This window comes from Oncorhynchus masou, chromosome 21 (assembly GCF_036934945.1).
Source record: "Oncorhynchus masou masou isolate Uvic2021 chromosome 21, UVic_Omas_1.1, whole genome shotgun sequence".
NCBI lineage: Eukaryota > Metazoa > Chordata > Actinopteri > Salmoniformes > Salmonidae > Oncorhynchus > Oncorhynchus masou.
The window spans coordinates 32743245-32759341 of record NC_088232.1 but is presented as its reverse complement, the minus strand read 5'-3'; positions in this window follow the sequence as shown (position 1 = coordinate 32759341).

Sequence of the window (16097 nt, the reverse complement as noted above, 5' to 3'; positions counted from 1 at the left end):
CACATTAAGTATAACAGGTCCCTTACCGTGTGTTTTTCTTCCATGTCTTTTTTTGGTCATGATTCATTTGAGAGTCATCCATTATTGCCGAGAATGGGCCTTGAGAAGTGGCAGTGCCCAAGCACAAAGACCCGGGTTGCTCTTATGGAGTGCTCTGCCAAAGGAAGGCCCAGTTGGTAAGATTCCTGAATACAGAGGCAAGCTCTGTTGGTAATAAACCTGAATACAGAGGAAGGCCCCGTTGGTAATACCCCTGAATACAGAGGAAGGCCTCGTTGGTAATACCCCTGAATACAGACGCAGGCTCTGTTGGTAATACCCCTGAATACAGAGACAGGCCCGGCAGTGTCTGAGAAAGTCAGAAGGCATGTCACTGTAGCTGTACATGGGGTGGGTGTCTCTGTGTGTCCGTGTGTGTATATGCTTGTGTGTGGGTCGGGGGCTCCTTGTGATGGATGAGGATGTTTGTATTTCCTCTGGATCCTCCTGACAGGTCATCCATCCTGAAACAATTTGGCAGTGCCCTCAGTGGCTGAGAACGCAGGAGAAGAGGAGGGGGCTCCATCCTGACACTAGCCTTAATGAAAGACTCATCAGAGGCTCCAGGCATCCAGGGGCGGGAGTTTGCTTCACTGCCCAGGATGTGGTGAGGAGATTGTGGAAGAAAAACATGGTAAGAGGTCACTGGTACAGGATATTATGGGAATAGAAAGGCAGAAGAGACATGTGAGGGGGCTGGGAGGGCGGTGGTCTGGTGAGTCAACCTGTGAGCCAGAGTTGACAGGCGAGCCTTCAGGCTGAGGTGTGCAGAGGAATGTCATTTGAGAAGGGACATCGGGACACACATTTGGGAATGTTGTTTGGAACGGCAAGGGGCAATAGGGTTTGCTTGATATTAATGGAGTAAGGGCAAGTTCAATGCTGAGAAAAAGGGAAAACATTCTGGCATGTACAGTGCCTTGCGAAAGTATTCGGCCCCCTTGAACTTTGCGACCTTTTGCCACATTTCAGGCTTCAAACATAAAGATATAAAACTGTATTTTTTTGTGAAGAATCAACAACAAGTGGGACACAATCATGAAGTGGAACGACATTTATTGGATATTTCAAACTTTTTTAACAAATCAAAAACTGAAAAATTGGGTGTGCAAAATTATTCAGCCCCTTTACTTTCAGTGCAGCGAACTCTCTCCAGAAGTTCAGTGAGGATCTCTGAATGATCCAATGTTGACCTAAATGACTAATGATGATAAATACAATCCACCTGTGTGTAATCAAGTCTCCGTATAAATGCACCTGCACTGTGATAGTCTCAGAGGTCCGTTAAAAGCGCAGAGAGCATCATGAAGAACAAGGAACACACCATGCAGGTCCGAGATACTGTTGTGAAGAAGTTTAAAGCCGGATTTGGATACAAAAAGATTTCCCAAGCTTTAAACATCCCAAGGAGCACTGTGCAAGCGATAATATTGAAATGGAAGGAGTATCAGACCACTGCAAATCTACCAAGACCTGGCCGTCCCTCTAAACTTTCAGCTCATACAAGGAGAAGACTGATCAGAAATGCAGCCAAGAGGCCCATGATCACTCTGGATGGACTGCAGAGATCTACAGCTGAGGTGGGAGACTCTGTCCATAGGACAACAATCAGTCGTATATTGCGCAAATCTGGCCTTTATGGAAGAGTGGCAAGAAGAAATCCATTTCTTAAAGATATCCATAAAAAGTGTCGTTTAAAGTTTGCCACAAGCCACCTGGGAGACACACCAAACATGTGGAAGAAGGTGCTCTGGTCAGATGAAACCAAGATTAAACTTTTTGGCAACAATGCAAAACGTTATGTTTGGTGTAAAAAGCAACACAGCTCATCACCCTGAACACACCATACCCACTGTCAAACATGGTGGTGGCAGCATCATGGTTTGGGCCTGCTTTTCTTCAGCAGGGACAGGGAAGATGGTTAAAATTGATGGGAAGATGGATGGAGCCAAATACAGGACCATTCTGGAAGAAAACCTGATGGAGTCTGCAAAAGACCTGAGACTGGGACGGAGATTTGTCTTCCTACAAGACAATGATCCAAAACATAAAGCAAAATCTACAATGGAATGGTTCAAAAATAAACATATCCAGGTGTTAGAATGGCCAAGTCAAAGTCCAGACCTGAATCCAATCGAGAATCTGTGGAAAGAACTGAAAACTGCTGTTCACAAATGCTCTCCATCCAACCTCACTGAGCTCGAGCTGTTTTGCAAGGAGGAATGGAAAAAAATTTCAGTCTCTCGATGTGCAAAACTGATAGAGACATACCCCAAGCGACTTACAGCTGTAATCACAGCAAAAGGTGGCGCTACAAAGTATTAACTTAAGGGGGCTGAATAATTTTGCACGCCCAATTTTTCAGTTTTTGATTTGTTAAAAAAGTTTGAAATATCCAATAAATGTCGTTCCACTTCATGATTGTGTCCCACTTGTTGTTGATTCTTCACAAAAAAATACAGTTTTATATCTTTATGTTTGAAGCCTGAAATGTGGCAAAAGTTTGCAAAGTTCAAGGGGGCCGAATACTTTCGCAAGGCACTGTACTTTTCTTCTATTTTTCTGAACATCAACAAAGATGTTGAAGGCCCTCTGTTCATAATGTAGTGTCCCTATAGACCAGGGTAACATGCTCCCTCTGGTACTGTGCAGTATGTGTACATGCCTGGAAAAAACAATGAGAAATAAGTGGCTTTATTGTGTTGTCAGGCCTGGAAATGTATTGGGTTCAGCGGCAGAAACTCAAGACTCTGTCAGATTTCTCTCAAACCCATTCTCAGAGTACACAGCACAGGGCCCGTCTTTAGTTTTCTCCACACATTGGTGATGGATGGTGATGTTGGAGTTAGATTAAAAGTCCACTTCCAGTCACTGGTTGGTCCGACGGCCTTACTCTTCAACCATGTGCGGCTGGCTTTAATGTAGCCATCCATGGCTCTGATGAATGGGGTTAGGAGACTTGCTCCACTGGGTCGCAGCCAGCCAGCTAGCCAGATGGCTGGATGGGTGAAGCCTTGGCCCCCATCCAATTCCTAAGATCACCAACCTGATCTTCTGGCTGGATATACAAACACCGTTGTTGCCCGTCTGGCCATAATGGATATAAATGCATCAGAACTATGTGAAAACATTTAATAGACTACATTTTTACTCTCCATGCTGTTGTAAATGATTGTTTTCTAATTCAGTTCAAAGACTGTTTTACCTTTCCTGTGGAGAGAGGGAGAGAGACAGAGATTGTCTCCCAGAAACAAAAACAGCTAATAAAGAGAGCATTAGTGGGCTAATTAGTCTCCAGACCGGTCTTGTCAGAACAAATCATTTCATCATGTAATTTGCAATAGGGCATCACGGCTCATCCAAGTGGCAATATTCCAGAGCCAATTTGCGGTGCGCTTTCTTCATTCAACAACTTTCGCCAGTAAATCTCTTCTCATATCCATATTTATTGGACTGAGAGTTGGGGGACAGTAGGCCTATGTAATGAAGTCAGTGTTTGGCCAGGGCTGGAAATCCCTCTGAGTCTCTGAGAGGTATAACACATCCCAGTAATATTCAGATTTCCTCCTGCTAAAAAAGAACTAAGCACACCAAACCCTTGTAAATCTGACACTGTCATTTAGGTAGTAAATTACTCTTGGTTATATTGTTTGGCTGCCTTTCCTTCCAGTTTTCTGCTGCCAATGACTGGAACGAACTACAAAAATCTCTGAAACTGGAAACACTTATCTCCCTCACTAGCTTTAAGCACCAGCTGTCAGAGCAGCTCACAGATTACTGCACCTGTACATAGCCCATCTATAATTTAGCCCAAACAACTACCTCTCCAACTACTGTATTTATTTATTTAGCTCCTTTGCACCCCATTATATCTCTACTTTGCACACTCTTCCACTGCAAATCTACCATTCCAGTGTTTTACTTGCTATATTGTATTTACTTCGCCACCATGGCCTTTATTGGCCTTTTACCTCCCTTATCTCACCTCATTTGCTCACATTGTATATAGACATATTTTTCCACTGTATTATTGACTGTATGTTTGTTTTACTCCATGTGTAACTCTGTTGTTGTATGTGTCGAACTGCTTTGCTTGATCTTGGCCAGGTCGCAATTGTAAACCAGGGACTGTAGTGACGGATCGAGCCCTGAGATGCAGTGCCTTAGACCACTGCGCCACTTGGGAGCCCGGGTATATGTATATGTCTTGTGGAGAACATTGTCCTTGTCCAGGTAATTTATTGCTGAACAGTGTGTTTGTTAGTGTCAGGATCCCCCTCCCGTTGAATTCCCCTGCCCCTTTACTGTGATATACTATACCTGAATTGTTACATCTGAGGGCTTGTATTTTACCTGTATGTCTCACAGGAAACCTGGAAGTGGGGAATCTTGCATCCTCACCTGATTGAATCTGGCAGAATCCACCCCTACAGTATCTTTGAGTAGAGATAACGGGTTTAGTTCTATAGAAAGGAGCACATGCTGTCAGAAGTGATATCCATGCATGGATGGTCATGGTCCTGCTCTCATAATAAGAGAAAGTGGGATTATACTATTCACCCTGTTAGATCCCTTCCTCCTCCCTCTCCTCCCTCTCTCTTTCTCCTTGTGGAAGGTCACCTGAAGGAGGTAATCCCTATTCCTCTCCGTCTTCTTTGTCTTTTATCTAAAGGATTTTGTGGCCAGCAATAGGGCCCATGATCCACTGATCAGCAGAGGGAGAACCAGTAGACATGGAAAGGCAGAGGAGAGGACGTGTGAGCTGGATGCTTTTATCGTCCCACATGAATAACAAAATAAGGGTATTTTTCTAAAGCCATTGTTTAGAAATGAAATATGTATGAGTTTCCTTGTTTGTATTGCATGAGGTAAACGTAGTCCCCTCCCTTTCCTCGGCAAAGGTTTCTAGATGGTTTAAAGCCCTTCTTTTTCTGATAGTGTGCAAGTGTGTGCTTTGACTGGAAAGACACCTAAAGATCACATGCTGTATGCACATGTGACATCCCATTTGTTATCTGACATAGTGTTTCTACTCTGCATGTGTACATCTTCCTCCCTGTCTCTAGAGTATTCATCTGGAAAGCTCAGGCTCTGTGCCTCAGATACTTTACCAAGCAAACCATGTATTCACACTGGCTGCCTGCCATGCCATAGGACTGTTGACATGTTGGAGGGCTCTTTATGGCCATCAACGTGGGTGGAACTCTTCTTTCCGTCTCCAAGCTCTATTCTCCTCTGTCTCAAGTATAACATTTCCATTGTAGACATTTTAAATGTTCCAGAATGCTATTCAAGCCATTCTGGTCACTATATTCATAAGTAATCACATCATTGCAGACCTTGGGGTTTCACTTCCTCCCACCAATCACACGTCAGACACATTTGTCAGAGGTAGTCCCAGTCTCCACCCAACCAGATGAGTGATGGGACAGTCAAAATGAATCACCTCTTTGGGTTGGCCATCAGAGCTGCCCTGGCGAGGCAAATTACCCTCCTCCTCTCTATATAATGAGACATACAGCAATCATCCCCTCCTTTGAACCCTAGGACGCAATATGGAGTCAATCCTTCACATGATTGAAAAGGCCATATGTGTGTGAGACTATGGGAGAATTTTATTCAATGTTGCACACACTCTGCATGCATTTGAATGGAGGGAGGTCCCATTGGGCAGAACCACTGACTGTGATTAAATCAATGTAAAGCTTACATTAATGTATTCACAGGTTTCAGCCAGAGGGCTCGGGACATCCCTAAACTGTTGTCTTATTGGATTATTATTTCAGATAATTTAGTTAGGTGAGACAATTCAAATAGTGTACAATGTCCATACATAATGGTGGAGCATGCGCTGACCAGCAGGCAAGTGTCTTCATTGACTTTTTCAACCTGTCCCTGACCCAAACTGTAATACCTACGTTTCAAGCAGACCACCATAGTCAAGGTAACCTGTCTTAATGACTATCGCCCTGTAGCACACATCTGTAGTCATGAAATGCTTTGAGAGGCTGATCATGGCTCACATCAACGCCATCATCCCAGAAACCCTGGACTCACCTTTATTCACATACCGCCCCAACAGATCGACAGATGACACAATCTCTATTGTACTCCACACGGCCCTCTTGCACCTGGACAAAAGGAACACCTACGTGAGAATGCTGTTCATTGACTACAGCTCAGCGTTCAACACCATAGTGCTCTCCAAGCTTATCACTTAGCTAAGGACCCTGGGACTGAACACCTCCCTCTGTAACTCGATCCTGGACTTCCTGACAGGCCGACCCCAGGTGGTGAAGGTAGGCAACAACACATCCGCCACGTTCCAATTCATCCCAAAAGTATTCTATGGGGTTGAGGTCAGGGATCTGTGCAGGCCAAGTTCTTCCACACCGATCTCAACCATCCATTTCAGTATGGACCTCGCTTTGTGCACAGGGGCATTGTCCAGATAGCTTCTACCCCCAAGCCATAAGACTGCTGAACAGTTCATCAAATGGCTACCTGGACTACGTATTTGCATTGACCTCTTTTTACTGGCACTGACTTTCTTGCACTGGCTCTATGCACACTCACTGGACTCCACTCACACACACACATACTACACTGACACTCTAACACACACACACACACACACACGCACACGCACACACATGCACACGCACACGCACACGCACACACACGCACGCACGCACACACGCACACACACACACACACTCTCTCTACATACGCTCATGCACACAGACACTCGTTCACACTCTTCACATGTGCTGCTGCTACTCTGTTTATTATCTATCCTGATTTCCTAGTCACTTTTAGCCCTACCTACATGTACATATTACCTCAACTCTCTCGTACCCCTGCACGTTGACTCAGTACGGGTACTCCTTGTATATAGCCTCGTTATTGTTATTTTATTGTGTTACTATTTTGTATGTTATTTGTTGGCACATTTTTCTTACTTTTCAACTCCAGATAGTTGGGAAAGGGCTTGTAAGCAAGCATTTCACTGTTAGGTCTCCACCTGTTGTATTCGGCGCAAATATACATTTGATTTGAATTGAATCTATTAATGAGGAAGAGGAGACATTGAGGATGATCTCAGACCTGAATATACAGTATGATCACACCTAAAATATGAACATCGTGGCTGCCTTCTATAGGCCTGTTTTCGTTCACCTTCATTGTATTCCTATATGTATTACAGTCCATCTGTCTTTTCGATCTGTGGTGCTTACCATGTGTTGTATCGTCCCATTCATCACAGCTTAAGTAAGAGTGTTTCAGTCATACAGGGTGCTGCCAGCTAGCCATTTGCACTGAGATATATGGCGTTGACACTTACTAAAGCAGAAACAGTGTGGATTCCATACCTGAGACATGAGGGGAATTCATAAATACTTGATAAGGTACTTATAAGAAACCTACAGGGGCAGAGGGGGGTTCAGTGAATATGAGTTTGAACACTGCTCCCCCTCCACTGTTTCCCTGTATGCTTAATCAGATTTACTGCCTTAAATGATTTAGCTTCTCCTCAAATCCAGCGATGCTTTTATGTTTCCATATGGAGGTCCCCTCCTCACAAAACGCACCACACTCCATCAATCACAATCAGCAATAACAGCCAGGGAACTTTGCTCTTTCATAATTACATTTGTGAACTTTAGAATACGCATATTAATAAATGTCACTTATTAGATCAAGTCTTGGGAGGTTGGCAGAGGGATGGATGGAGCAATAGTGATCTTCCTACTTCTTCGTGTGTGCGTTCAGGTGTGTGTGTGTGTGTGTGTGTGTGTGTGTGTGTGTGTGTGTGTGTGTGTGTGTGTGTGTGTGTGTGTGTGTGCGTTCAGGTGTGTGTCTGTGAGGGTGTGTGTGTCTGTGTGTGTCTGTGTGTTTGCAGTGTGTGATGTGGGAGTGATAAATACAGTACTTGTCTGTTCCCGGAGTGTTGCAGACTCCTGGGTTTAGAGGCATATCTCCATTATGGAGATGACACATAAAAAATCCTCCTGTTTAATGTGGGCCTGGGATGGGTTTGACATTCTGTTGTACCAGTGCGGTATGGAGAAGATCTTTTTGCTGCTGTTTCCTCTCAACAGAAATATAACTCTCATTTGTTATCCACCTACAGTATCGGAACTAACATGTAGACACCATTTCTAGAGCTATTCAAGTATAGTGGCTGTCTTCCATTTCCATTCTGGTCTATACATGGACCCTCTAGCCCAGTGTTTCTCAATTTCAGTATTCCAGTACACCCAACAGTACATATTTTTGTTGTGACCCTGGACAAGCACACATGATTCTACTTGTCAACTAATTATCAAGCCTGCTGTCGGGGGTACTCATGGACCGGAGTTGGGACCGCTTTGGTCAAACCATTGTGTGCTCAGGCCACAGTCAGTCTCACTATCTCACCGGTACAGGGGCTGTATCGGCAGCTAATGAGAATTGAGAAAGATATTAACCCCCTGGAAGAAGTGATAACAAAACAATAAAGCAGGGGTATTTGTAGTCATGTAAGGTGTAGGGATATGAATAGCTAATTAAGCAGGAGTTAGATAAGAGCCACTTATACAGTATTGACTGTGAAAGGTCAGCATGTGCTGCTGACTGAATGACTGTGCTGTTTGCATTGTGGAGAAGACAGCAAATCAACAGTGCTTCATCACATTGTTTCAATTGGTTCCACTTCTTCTGATTATCCAAACAAGGCCCAAGGTCATCCCTGTAATGACATGGCTGATTCATTTTGAATTACGTTGTAGCTCTTATCGCCTAACAGTCTTGTTCAGCCGGCGTGTTTAGATGTTAAGAATAATAATAATAATAATGTTTAAAAAATATGGCTTCCAGGAGTGGTGCGTGGGTAAAATCACTGGGGAAGCCAAGCCAGGGGGAAAAAAACATATTACAATCTATGTGTTGTGATAATTGCGTTGTTTTCTCTAAGACCTGTTAGTTCATATGCCTTGCCACCATGATATACAGACCAAAGCCTGAGACAATAAGAAGACACAGTGGCAGAATAAATTCAACCACACCTTTGTTCTATGACAAAGCCGGTGGAGTCCAACCGGTGGAGTCCATAAAGCATATTGCATTTAACAAACAGCTACATGACTTACAACATGGTCAATCAAGTTAATGTTTCTGACATTTTCGGACAACCTAACAACTATTGAGTTAGAACACTGGAGAGTTACCGCAAGTCGCAAAGAAAACAGGAGCTGCCTCCACTATTCCAGCACCATTTCAACATCAACATTTCAACATCATCAAATCACCTGTGCTTAGTCTAATCCAGTAAAAACAATCATTTTGCTGTCCGTGGTACTGATTTACTTGTGTGCGTGTGTTTGTGTGTGTGTTTGTGCATGTGTTTGTGTGTGTGTGCGTTTGTGTGCGTGTTTGTGTGTGTTTATGCGTAAGTAGAAAAAACATGTTGACTCACCCTACTTGTAGAGAAACACCAACGCGTCTTCCTCTCTTTCATGTTGACGAAACGGTCTATGATTCTATAATACAGTACACACTAAGTTTTTGTTGTCCTGGGCTACCTAAAAAGCTTGCTCGCTAGTCTAACTTCCTTCCATGGGCAACGATTAGCCAGCTACTGTAGTTAATATTAGCCTACTACATCAATCAGTTTTATTTATAAAGCCTAGCTACGTACAGTGCATTCAGAATATATTCAGACCCATTGACTTTTTGCAAGTTTTGTTACATTACAGCCTTATTATATAATGGCTATTGTTTTCTCCCTCATCAGTCTACACACAATACCCCATAGTGACAAAGTTTTTAGAAATCTTCTTTAAAAATATATATATATCAAAATGACATTAGTATTCAGACCCTTTACTCAGTACTTTAGCACTGATTACAGCCTCAAGTCTTCTTGGGTATGACACTACAAGCTTGGCACACCTGTATTTGGGCAGTTTCTCGAATTCTTCACTGCAGATCCTCTCAAGCTCTGTCAGGTTTGATGGGGAGCGTTACTGCACAGCTATTTTCAGGTCTCTCCAGAGATGTTCGATTGGATTCAGGTACGTGCTCTGGCTGAACCACTCAAGGACATTCAGAGACTTGTCTGGAAGCCACTCCTGCGTTGTCTTGGCTGTGTGCTTAGGGTCATGGACCTGTTGTAAGGTGAACCTTTGCCCCACTCCGAGGTCCTGAGTGCTCTGGAGCAGGTTTTCATCAAGGATGCCTCTGTACTTTGCTCCGTTCATCTTTCCCTTGATCCTGACTAGTCTCCCAGTTCCTGCCTCTGAAAAACATCCCCACAGCATGATGCTGCCACCACCATGCTTCACTATAGGGATGATGCCAGGTTTCCTCCAGACGTGACACTTGGCATTCAGGCCAAAGAGTTCAATCTTGGTTTCATCAGACCAGAGAATCTTGTTTCTCGTGGTCTGAGAGTCCTTTATGTACCTTTTACTGAGGATTGGCTTCCGTCTGACCACTCTACCATAAAGGCCTGATTGGTGAAGTGCTGCAGGGATGGTTGTCCTTCTGGAAGGTTCTCCCATTTCCACAGAGGAACTCTAGAGCTCGTCAGAGTGACCATCGGGTTCTTGGTCAGCTCCCCTACCAAGGCCCTTTTCCCCTGATTGCTCAGTTTTGCCTGGCAGCCAGCTCTTGGTGGTTCCAAATCTTTTTCCATTTAAGAATTATGGAGGCTGCTGTGTTTTTGGGGACCTTCAGAAATGTTTTGATACCCTTCCCCAGATCTGTGCCTCGACACAATCCTGTCTCAGAGCTCTACGGACAATTCCTTTGACGTCATATTAAACATTTAGGTACATATAAGTGTCTTATATTGTTTAAATTCTTGTTAATCAAACTGCACTGTCCGCTCAAACACAAATTTCCAAGACTGTGTCACTGTACTAAAACTTATATTTCTTATTCGTTTTTGAAGTTACAAGCCTGAAACCTTGATCATAGACTGCTGACACACTGTGGAAGCCATAGGAATTGCATCCAGGGAGATAATTCTCAGTGTGACCTTATATACACCATTCTAAGAGCATGGTCTCTCAAAAAGAAAAATCTGGTTGGTTTCTCTTTGGACTTTCTCCTACCATATCTATTGTGTTATGTTCTCCTACATTATTTTGCAATTTCTACAAACTTCAAAGTGTTTTCTTTCCAATAGCACAAATTATATGCATATCCTGGCTTCAGGGCCTGAGCAAAAGGCAGTTTAGTTTTGGGCACGTCATTCAGGCGGAGATTGAGTCAAATCAAAGTTTATTGTCACGTGCGCCGAATACAACAGGTGTAGACCTTACAGTGAAATGCTTACTTACAGGCTCTAACCAATAATGCAAAAAAGGTGTTAGGTGAACAATAGGTAAGTAAAGAAATAAAATAACAGTAAAAATACAGGCTATATACAGTAGCGAGGCTATAAAAAAGTAGCGAGGCTACATACAGACACCGGTTAGTCAGGCTGATTGAGTTAGTATGTACATGTAGATATGGTTAAAGTGACTATGCATATATGATAAATAGAGAGTAGTAGTAGCGTAAAAGAGGGGTTGGCGGGTGGTGGGTGGCGGGACACAATGCATATAGCCCAGTTAGCCAATGTGCGGGAGTACTAGTTGGTAGGCCCAATTGAGACTTTTTGTCCTATACTCCTGTACCGCTTGCCATGCATTAGTAGAGAGAATGGTCTATGACTGGGGTGGCAGGGGTCTTTGACAATTTTTAGGGCCTTTCTCTGACACCGCCTGGTGTAGAGGTCCTGGATGGCAGGCAGCTTAGCCCAGGTGATGTACTGGGCTGTACGCACTACCCTCTGTAGTGCCTTGCGGTCAGCAAATTGAAGTGGTTCAAGGGTGGCAGGTAAGGTAGAGGTGATATGATCCTTGACTAGTCTCTCAAAGCACTTCATGATGTCAGAGGTGAGTGCTATGGGGTGATAGTCATTAAGTTCTGTTACCTTTGCCTTCTTGGGTACAGGAACAATGGTGGCCATAGGGAAAGACTGAATATGCCCGTAAACACACCAGCCAGCTGGTCAGCGCATACTCTGAGGATACTCTAGGGATGGACCGGCAGCCTTGCGAGGGTTAACACGTTTTAATGTTTTACTCACATCGGCCATGGAGAAGGAGAGCCCACAGTCCTTGGTAGCGGGTCGCATAGGAAGCACTGTGTTATCCTCAAGGCATGCGAAGAAGGTTGTAAGATAGAATTTGTAGATAATTGGCCCTCTCTGGGACTCACCCACAAACAAGACCAAGCCTGGCCTGTTGAGGAGTGACGGACTCCATTCTAGCTGGAGGGGTGCTCTCATCTTATCTACCAACATAGACAGGGCTCTAACTCCCCTAGCTCCACAATGAGATAGGTTGCAGGCCAGGCAGCAGGCTGTTAGCCAGCCTGCCAGCTTAGTAGAGTCTGCCACTAGCATAGTCAGTGTAGTCAGCTCAGCTATCCCCATTGAGACCGTGTCTGTACCTCGACCTAGGTTGGGCAAAACTAAACATGGCGGTGTTCGCCTTAGCAATCTCACTGGAATAAAGACCTCCTCCATTCCTGCCATTATTGAAAGAGATTGTGATACCTCACATCTCCAAATAGGGCTACTTAATGTTAGATCCCTCACGTCCAAGGCAGTTGTAATCAATGAACTATAGTCACTGATTATAAACTTGATGTGATTGGCCTGACTGAAACATGGCTTAAGCCTGATGAATTTACTGTGTTAATTGAGGCCTCACCTCCTGGTTACACTAGTGACCATATCCCCAGTGCATCCTGCAAAGGCGGAGGTGTTGCTAACATTTATGATAGCAAATTTCAATTTACAAAAAAAACAACGTTTTCGTCTTTTGAGCTTCTAGTCATGAAATCTATGCAGCCGACTCAATCACTATTTATAGCTACTGTTTACAGGCCTCCTGGGCCATATACAGTGTTCCTCACTGAGTTCCCTGAAGTCCTATCGGACCTTGTAGTTATGGAAGATAATATTCTAATTTTTGGTGACTTTAATATTCACATGGAAAAGTCTACAGACCCACTCCAAAAGGCTTTCGGAGCCCTCATCGACTCAGTGGGTTTTGTCCAACATGTGTCCGGACCTACTCACTGCCACAGTCATACTCTGGACCTAGTTCTGTCCCGTGAAATTCATGTTTTGGATCTTAATGTTTTTCCTCATAATCCTGGACTATCGGACCACCATGTTATTACATTTGCAATCGCAACAGATAATCCGCTCAGACCCCAACCAAGAATCATCAAAAGTCCTGCTATAAATTCTCAGATAAACCAACGATCAACGATGCCCTTCCAGACTCCCTCTGCCTACCCAAGGACGTCAGAGTACAAAAATCAGTTAACGACCTAACTGAGGAACTCAATTTAATCTTGCACAATACCCTAAATGCAGTCGCACCCCTAAAAACCAAAAACATTTGTCATAAGAAACTAGCTCCCTGGTATACAGAAAATACCCGAGCTCTGAGCAAGTTTCCAGAAAATTGGAACGGAAATGGCGCCACACCTAACTGGAAGTCTTACAACTAGCTTGGAAAGACACTACCGTGCAGTATCGAAGAGACCTCAATTCTGCTCGGTCATCCCATTTTTCCAAATTAAATGAGGATAATAAAACAATCCCAAATGTATTTTTGATACTGTTTCAAAGCTAACTAAAAAGCAGCATTCCCCAAGAGAGGATGACTTTCACTTCAGCAGTGATAAATTCATGAACTTCTTTGAGGAAAAGATCATGATCAGTAGAAAGCAAATTACGGACTCCTCTTTAAATCTGTCATGTCTTATTATGTCTGTTCCTGTCCTTTCTCTTCACTCTGTCTCTCTCTGCTGGTCTTATTAGGTTACCTTCTCTTTCTCTCCTTCTCCAGCTGTTCCTCATCTCCCCTAACTAGCTCATTCACCCTTTCCCCACCTGTTCCCTTTTTTCCCTCTGATTAGGTCTCTATTTCTCTCTCTGTTCCTGCTACTTTCGGTGTCAGATTCTCGTTTGTGTTTCTCATGCCAGAAGCAAGCTATCGTCTCGTTTGCTTCCACCTAGTCCTATCCTGTCGGAGTCTGCCTGGCAGGTGCATCCTGCACTCTACTAACTATCTTTTGTTTGCACCGTGTCCAGTTCATCATATGCTACGTGTGATCAGCTACCACCGTTCCTCTGTGACCCGCACCGACCCAGAGCGACCTGCAGCCTGTCGCCGCTACCCAGCTATTCATCAGAGGGACTTTATGTTTCATTTGTCACCCTCTCTGCGGGTATTCTATTGTGCCATTGACAACGTCGGAAGAGGATCTATGCCATTCCTGTTTTTTCATTAAAAGAACTCTGTTTCTGTTAAAACCGCTTTTGGGTCTTCACTCAAGTACATAACAGAAGAATCTGACCAAGAATGGACCCAGCGGCTCCGGACCCTTTTCACTCCGCCGTCGAGATCCAGGGAGCGATGCTAGGCAGACACGAGGAGGAATTGTCTGCTGCTCGACATACCGTTGAGACCCTGGCCGTCCAAGTCTCCGACCTCACAAGACAGGTTCACCAACTCCACCTCGATCCACCGCCCACTTCCAGGGTTTCCGAGTCTCCGGAGCCCAGGATCAATAACCCGCCGTGTTACTCTGGGGAGCCCACTGAGTGCCGCTCATTCCTCACTCAGTGTGATGTGGTGTTCTCTCTCCAGCCCAACACTTACTCCAGGAGCACAGCCCGCATCGCCTACGTCATTTCTCTCCTTACCGGACGGGCGCGTGAGTGGGGCACGGCAATCTGGGAGGCGAGGGCTGAGTGTATTAACCAGTATCAGGACTTTAAGGAGGAGATGATACGGGTTTTTGACCGTTCTGTTTTTGGGGAGGAGGCTTCCAGGGCCCTGTCTTCCCTATGTCAGGGGAATCGATCCATAACGGATTATTCTATTGAGTTTCGCACTCTCGCTACCTCTAGTGACTGGAACGAGCCGGCTTTGCTCGCTCGTTTTCTGGAGGGTCTCCTCGCCGAGGTTAAGGATGAGATTCTCTCCCGTGAGGTTCCTTCCAGTCTGGACTCCTTAATAGCTCTCGCTATTCGCATAGAGCGACGGTTTGATCTTCGTCGCCGAGCTCGTGGAAAGGAGTTCGCGTTCTCCGTTGCCCCCCTCTCCGCATCACTACCACCTGCCGCATCACTGCCACCCTCCTCCGCCGGCTCGGATGCTGAGCCTATGCAGCTGGGGGGTATCCGCATCTCGGCCAAGGAGAAGGAACGGAGAATCACCAACCGCCTCTGTCTCTACTGCGGCTCCGCTGGTCATTTTGTCACCTCATGCCCAGTAAAAGCCAGAGCTCATCAGTAAGAGGAGGGCTACTGGTGAGCGCAACTACTCAGGTCTCTCCTTCAAGATCCTGCACTACCTTTCCGGTCCATCTCCGCTGGACCGGTTCATCTGCTTCCTGCAGTGCCTTGATAGACTCTGGGGCGGAGGGCTGTTTTATGGACGAGACCTGGGCTCGGGAACATGACATTCCTCTCAGACAGTTAAGGGATCCCACGGCCTTGTTCGCTTTAGATGGTAGTTCTCTTCCCAAGATTCAGCGTGAGACGCTGCCTTTAACCCTCACTGTCTCTGGTAATCATAGCGAAACCATTTCTTTTTTAATTTTTCGTTCACCTTTTACACCTGTTGTTTTGGGTCATCCCTGGCTAGTGCGCCATAACCCTTCTATTAATTGGTCTAGTAATACTATCCTATCCTGGAATGTTTCTTGTCATGTGACCTGTTTAATGTCTGCTATCCCTCCTGTTTCCTCTGTCTCTTCTTCACAGGAGGAGCCTGGTGATTTGACAGGGGTGCCGGAGGAGTATCACGATCTGCGCACGGTGTTCAGTCGTTCCAAGGCCACTTCTCTCCCTCCACACCGGTCGTATGACTGTAGTATTGATCTCCTTCCGGGAACTACTCCCCCGGGGTAGATTATACTCTCTGTCGGCTCCCGAACGTAAGGCTCTCGAGGATTATTTGTCTGTATCGCTCGACGCCGGTACCATAGTCTCCTCT